Below are 7,449 nucleotides of genomic sequence, written 5' to 3' on the forward strand. Positions count from 1 at the left end.
TATTGGTAACCGGCAGAGGAAGACAAAGACAGGCTGGCGGGGCTGTGAAATAAAAAGGAGGAGCACTCTGAAGACGGACCGCGCTAACCGTCTTGTTACTGTCGCTAACGGTGAAGATAAATTTTAATTTTTTTTTTTGTCGCTCTTGGGGACTGAGGCTAGCACCTTGCACCTGCCAGTCAGGGATTCTACCCGCCGAGGTACAAGCCAACCCTCTTTTCACTTTTCTTTCAGATAGGGTGGGCAGTTCAGGCAGGCCTTGAGCTCAGTATGTAACCGAGGGGAGCCTTGAACCTTGATCCTCCTGTTTCAGCCTTCCAAGTAGCTAGGATTACAGGTCTGCACCACCAGGTGCACGCTAAGCGGGGTTATTTCTTTCTAAGAACCTAAAAAAGGTTGTTTTTTTTTAAAAGACAGCCCAATTTTTCCCCAGAAAGAGTACTTGACTAGAAGTACTGGGACAGACAAATGAAGGGTCAAGAACTTTGCAACCATGTAGATCAGGCTGGCCTCCAACTCACAGTGATCCTCATACCTCTGTCTTCCAAGGGCTGGGATTAAAGGCGTGTGCCATTGTGCTTGGCTTTCTTCCAGATAGATAGATTTCTAAATATAAAATAACTGTATAAAAATAAAACTTGCCCAGCCTGTATAATGTTATAGCAATGGTATTTTCCACTGCCCTCTCTCCAGCCCCAGAAAGTAACCATTCTTTCTGGTTTTGTGAACTTGACCACTCAGGGTCCTTGGTACAACTCATATATTATCTGTCTTTTTGTAACTAGTTGCTGTTTCTTTTTATTTTTAAAAAACTTTTTATTGATTCTTTGTTTCTTTTTATTTTATTTTATTTATTTTTATTTTTGGTTTATTGAGACAGGGTTTCTCTGTGTACCCTTGGCTGTCCTGGACTCACTTTGTAGACCAAGCTGGCCTAGAACTCACAGCGATTTGCCTGCCTCTGCCTCCCGAGTGCTGGGATTAAAGGTGTGATTCTTTGTGTCACATCATGCACCCCAGCCCCACTCATCTCACAGTCACCTCGTATTTGCCCTTCACCCTTGTCACCATCCCCCCCCCCCCCCGAAATAAAAATCTCATACATATAAATAAACAAAACAAAGCAAAGCATAGAAACATCTCATTGTGGAAACTATAGTATGTCACAGTGTGTCCCACAGTGCATCCGTCTGTCCACACATCTTTACTTGAAACCGTTCGTTGCGATGAGTCATTGGTGTGGTTCCATGACACCATCAATATTGGATCCTCACTGGGATTTTTCCTGGTTATCCTGTTGTTGCTCTGTGTCATGGAGATCCTGTAGCTTTGGATCAGCAGAGCTAGCCCTTTCACAAGTCCCAACCATCTGCAGTCGATACAGATTTGGGGGTGAGCCAACTCAGAGCCTTGGATGTGAGCCTGGGTGGTAGCTGAGCTGGTCAGTGCATTGGATCTCCGTTATCCACACTATCAGGGCAAGCTCTCCAGTACTGCTGTGGCTAGGCCATCCAGTGCTGCCATTGGCAGGAGGCAGGGTCAGCCAGCTCTCTTGCTCTCATGACCTTGTGTCCAGTTCATCAAAACCCAGATGTCCAGAGCCGGTTTCGTTGTGCTATCCAGTCAAAGTGTGGGCCCGCTTTCCCAAGTGCTGCAGCCTGCAAGGGGCTGGGCCAACGTTCCTTCTCTCACAGTCTCAGGTTTGGCTCACCCTTGCCCTCACCAGCAGGGCCAGCCCCACTGTGTTGCCCAGGGGAGGTGCAGGACCCACTCTGCCAACTGCAACAACTAATGAGGAGGCAGAACTAGCTCTCCCCTGCCACATCTGGCTATGTGTGTGTGTGGGGGGGTAGTGGTGGTGGGCATCACCCTTGCACCATGCCACTTCACAGTTGACCGGTGGTGGGGCCAGCTCTCCCTCACTCTTGCCCTTGGGGCTGGCTCACCTGCACGCGCCCCGCCCCCCCCCCCCCAGGGTCAGCTCTGCTATGCTCTCCAGGCAAGATGCAGAGCCCACTCTCCTGAGTGCTGCAGCTGGTGAGGGGTAGGGCTAGGTTTCCTAAGCTCGTGACCCTGAATGGCAGAGGTGGTGAGGGGCAAGGTGTGGGGTGTGGGCATCACTCCTGTGTCCATGTCACCCTATTGCAGACAAGTGGCGGGGGGGGGGGTCAGCTCTCCCACACTCACGCCCTTGGACTAGCTTACCCACATTCCTGCCACCAGCGCCAGCACCACTGCATGCCCTGGGCAAGGCTCAGGGCCCACTCTTGCTCTCTGGAGTGCTGCTGCTGGTGAGAGTGCCACAGCCGGTTCTGCACAGGCCCTGAACATCCACGTGGTCCCTCGCAGCTCCTCCACCAGGGACAGCCTGACGTTCTCCAGTGGCAATAGGAGCCATGGACACCAACCCCTGTCAAGGCCCCAGCAGCAGCTCAGGCTAGGACTTCACAGTGGCCTCAGGGGGCAGGGATGGCCGCTCACAGCAGGCTACTTTTCTCCTCCCTCACGTCTCCAGTTCCATCTCGTTCATAACGCTCAAGCTGCTCCCCTTCTCCTTACCCACCTGACCCACCACACGCTCCCTCGCTCACACACTGTGGTGGCTCCCACGGCAGGCAGGCCATGCAGGCTGCCGGCTCCTGGGTGACATCCACTGGTTTTCGTGGTGTGGCAGCAAGCAGGTGTGACAGCTCACCTGAGCTGAGCCCCAGAGGGGCAGGTCCGTGGGTGGCATGGCAGTCTGCAGGTCTCTGTATGTCTTCCTACTCTCTCACTGTGCTTCCTGGGTTTGATCTGATTTTTATGCACGCTAAGCACAGAAGAACTTTGGCCACCAGGCCAGGCATCAGGCTAGGATGAACAAAGGACTGCCGTCTGCTCTGCCCCGACTGACACCACCACCAACAAGGCGTCCCTTTGCCCATTGCGAGGGGATTCTTTTAAGTTTTCTTATTACATTTATTTACTTACTTGGTACATATGTGAGGGCAGGCATATGTGTATAGATGCCAGTGCGCATGTAAAGGTCGGAGAACAACTTGAGCGACTCTGTTCCCACCACATGGATCCCAGGAATTGAATTCAGCTGAAATCAAGTGCAGGGCCAAGCAAGCACCTTGGCCCACCCAGCCATCTCACAGCATACGCGCCCCTCTCTTAAGTTCATGTTTTAGGTTTTGAGATTGGATCTAGTTATATAATCCATGCTGGCTTAGAAAGAGGTATCCTCCTGCCTCAGGCTTGAGAGTGCTGGGATTACAAGTGTGCACCACCACAGCACCTGGTTAATAACTGATTTCTTTCACATAGCACATGTTTTTCCTGTTCATTCAGGTTGAGGCATGTGTCAGAACATTTTTTTCTTTATAAGACTGGATAATATCCATATATATCATATGTATATTTGCATGTATACACACATATATGCATCACACTTGGCTTAACCATTCATTGGTGATGGACACTTGGGTTGCTTCTACTTTTTGGCTATTGTGAATGATGCGGCTATGACCACAGATGTAAAAATACCCATTTGAATTTCCACCTTGAATTCTTTTGGGCATATACCGCAAAATACTGCTGGGTCATATCATAATTATATTTTAAAACACTGTACTGTTTTTTCACAGTGGCTGGGCCATTTTATATTTCTACAGTAAACACAAGGTTTCTAGTCTCTCCACATTCTTTTTATTTATTTATTTATTTATTTATTTTATTAATTTATCCTTGTTACATCTCAATGGTTATCCCCTCCCTTGTATCCTCCCATTCTTCCCTCCCTCCCATTTTCCCCTTACTCCCCTCCCCTATGACTGTTCCTGAGGGGGATTACCTCCCCCTCTATATGTTCATAGGGTATCAAGTCTCCTCTTGGTAAATCTCTCCACATTCTTACCAGCATGCTCGCTCTCTTACACACTCACTCCTGCTTCTTCTCTTCCTCCCTCTCTCTCTCCCTTCTATATCTCTGTCTTCCTCTTTCTCCTTCTCTCTTTCCCTCCCTCCCTCAGTTCCCTCTTCTTCCTCCTCGCCCTCCCTCCCTCCCTTCCTTTCTTTACAGGGTCTTATGTATCCCAGCCTGGCCTTGAACTTGCTCTGCAGCCAAGGATTACTATGAACTGCTAGGAGGTTCATAGTTATCTATGAGAGAAATAGTAGGTTGGAGGAAACAAGAACAGAAACTAAGATTTATTATTGTTGAGACACCCTCTCTATATAATTCTGTCAGGCTGGCCTTGAACTTAGAGATCTGTCTGCCTCTGCCTCTTGAGTACTGGGATTAAAGGTATGCACCACCATGCCTGGCTGTCTTTTTTCATCTTAAAAAAAAAGCTCTTATTAATTTTTTTTTCAAAAAAGACTTATTTTTATTTTATATGTATGAGTGTTTTGCATGGATATGTATGTAGCCAAGTAGGCCAGAAAAGGATACCAGATCCTCTGGAACTGGAGTTACAGATGGTAACAAGGCATCATGTGGGTGCTGGGCACCAAACTTGAGTCTTCTATAAGAGCGGTAAATGTACTTACTTAGCTACTGAGCTTCCTTTTTTTTTTTTTTCTTTTTGGTTTCGCTTTTGTTTTTTCGAGACACAGGGTTTCTCTGTGTAGTGTTGACTGTCCTGGACTCACTTTGTAGACCAGGCTGGCCTCGAACTTACAGAGATCCGCTTGTCTCTGCCTCCCAAGTGCTGGGATTAAAGGCGTGCACCACCACTGCCCAGCTGAGCTTCCTATTTTTTAGCTTTTATTAAGATGTCTGCATGTTTGCCTGGGTGAGTTTCTGCCCTGTGTGTGAGGATACTCATGGAGGCCAGGGTAGGTGCTCGGATTCCGCGGAGCTGGAGTTGTGGGTGGTTATCAGCTGCTTGCCGTGAGTGCTGCGAACCAAAGTCTGCTCTTGTAGACCCGGAGCCACCTCTCCAGCCCCGTTTCCTTCAGATTTGATTTATTGCTTGCTTTTTTGGTTCTCACAGAATATTAGTCCCCAAGGGCAGAGTATTGCTATATCCCCACAGTTTAGAAAATGCTTGGCTTACAACTCAATTAATTAATTTGGGCAGTCTGTAATTATTGAGCAATAAGGTTGAGATGTAATGCAGAAATTGTTAATCTTTTAGTTTCGTGTAACTGTGTTATTTGATATGGTATAGTAAAAATGGGCTTCTTAACAATGTACATTAGGGATATTTTAATAATTCAAGCGATCAATAACAATACTTTCTCTGCTGCGCTACCATTCATGGAAGCACAGGTAAGCACTGCTAAGTGCTCAGTGAATGGTAAATTTCAGGTCTTGGTGAAGGACATGGACAGACTTTAGGCCGTAGACCTATTCAATATTCTTAACTTATATTCTAACTCTTTTTTTTTTTTGAGTATCACAAAAGTTTATTTAGCAAAAAGTTTCATATGAAAATGTCCGTAACCCAATTCAACGTCACAGTCACACAGGCTCTCTGGGGAGGGATGTGGGTGCCTCTGCGCAACATTGTTTAGACTCTTTCCAAGGCTTCTGACATGATGATGCTGTTCCCTCGGATGACCACCATGCCGATGTTTTCTGTTGCCCACTGGCTGCCATCTCTACACACTCATCAATCACAAGGTTCATGAAGGGGTCAAAGCCCCGCAGTATTCCTTGTCCGTGGCTGCCACCACTTAACTTCAATGATAACTTCTTGTCCATAAATTCCTTCCATTCGGGAGGGTGGGCCTTGCTCATGGTGACTCCTCAGCGGGCTCGGCACGACGGCGAAAGGGATGAGCGGCTTCACAGACGCGCGCAGCAGGCTTTATATCCTAACTCTTAATGCATGCAGGGGTACGCTGTGCCTGGCTGAGGGTAGCATGTGTCTGTGTGTCTGGCCTCTTTATGTTAGCTAGGATTATTTTGTATACGGGGATACAGGGAGGTTTTACATGAATTTCAGCGGGTTTGTTTTGTTCTGTTTTGTGTGTGTGTGAGTGTGTTGTTGTTGTTTTTGAAAACCAACTGTAAGTGTAAGTCCCCATTCTCCCTCAAGAAATTGAAACCATCTATTTTTTTTAGAAGACTTGGATAGTTAACACATGCTTAAGAGATGAGAATTTTTATAACACTAACAAAATAAGAGAGAGTTTTTCTTCATTTTTTTTAAAGTTTAAAATTATTTTTAATTTTGTGTGTGCGTGTGTGTACATGTGTGCACGTGTGTGTGTGTGTGTGTGTGTGTGGGTGTGTGTGGGTGTGTGTGTTAGGAGGCTTCAAACATGAGATCCCTGGCCCTGCCTGATATGGGTGTTAGGGACTGAATTCAGATTCTCTGGAAGAACAATATAGTCTTGATTGCTGAGCCAGACCCAAGAGAGCTCTTTCTACCATTTTTTTCCCTACACTAGTCTCAGGGAGGAATTTGTAGATTAAATTATTAGCCCTGATGTTATGTGGTTATAAAGTTACTCTATCAATTAAGAAATTCTGGGGATTGCATATTGTGCAAATGCGTTATGCTGATTAATGCTCATTGTGAATTCACTTCTGGCTTATTACGTCCTGATAGCAGTTACACAGCACTAACTGTACCTTTCTCAGCACCTTTCCCCATTGCTAATTTAAATAATGTTGCCCATTATACAGATACTATCACACGCTAAACTACCCACCTCACCTTTCTAAGAATTTCTACTCTAAGCATTTTGGTGATTAGATTAGTGTCTTATGGCGCATTCCCAAGTCAGATATGGATATATAATTTTAAAGTGTATTTTTTTGAAGCAAAACATTAAGGAAGCACATTCCACAAAATGGTATCTGTAAGTGGAAGCATCAAGATTTGTTTGTATATTAAACTAGGGCGTTGCCAAAAATTGCCTCCTTGATTTGAAGTAGGCAAGATCAAGACTTTGATTTTTGCAGGCACTGGAGATGAACCGGTCAGACGAACACTTCTGACCGGTGAATACAGCAAAGCCAAGTTGTTAAATGAATACCTGAAAGCTTTGAGTTGAGAAGGCCAGGCTTTTCCTTGAGGTGAGGACATTCCAAATTTCGAAGCCGTGTGTGGGGAAAACACTTTGTCCTGTTTTTGCTTACACAGCAGGCCAGTCATTTTCACATGTCTGTGTGTGGGTTCCTGTGTGCAGCAGGTGACCACATGTGACTTAACTGCAGGTTCTTCCCAGTTCTTTGGTCAGATTCTGTCTTTCTTGACCATTTCTGTCTTTTCACCTTCATCCACCAGAACTCGTGTCTGAGAAGGAGCACAGCAAGTGTGTATCCTTAAAGCAACAGTGAAGCTTCAAAGGGGCGTGCAGTGCTGTGCAGCTACAGTCCCAGCAACGGAGAGTCAGAGACCGGAGCATCAGCTGGGTTCACCGTTTTGAAGCCAGCCTAGGCAACATAATGAAACCCTGTCTCCAAACAGCCAAACCAAACTAACCCAAAACAACTCTCAGCCAGGCATG

At 46.3% G+C, this 7,449-nt stretch overlaps 1 pseudogene across 1 annotated transcript; it reads right to left on the bottom strand.

Annotated features, from left to right (window-relative positions):
• Positions 1-5,384: 5,384 nt before the first annotated feature.
• On the bottom strand, positions 5,385-5,793 carry LOC311607407 (small nuclear ribonucleoprotein G-like; annotated as a pseudogene). Its single transcript has one exon. The product of its transcript is annotated as a small nuclear ribonucleoprotein G-like (transcript).
• Positions 5,794-7,449: the final 1,656 nt, after the last annotated feature.

The sequence above is a fragment of the Acomys minous genome (genome assembly GCF_964271855.1).
Source record: "Acomys minous genome assembly, chromosome: 10".
Taxonomy (NCBI): Eukaryota; Metazoa; Chordata; class Mammalia; order Rodentia; family Muridae; genus Acomys; species Acomys minous.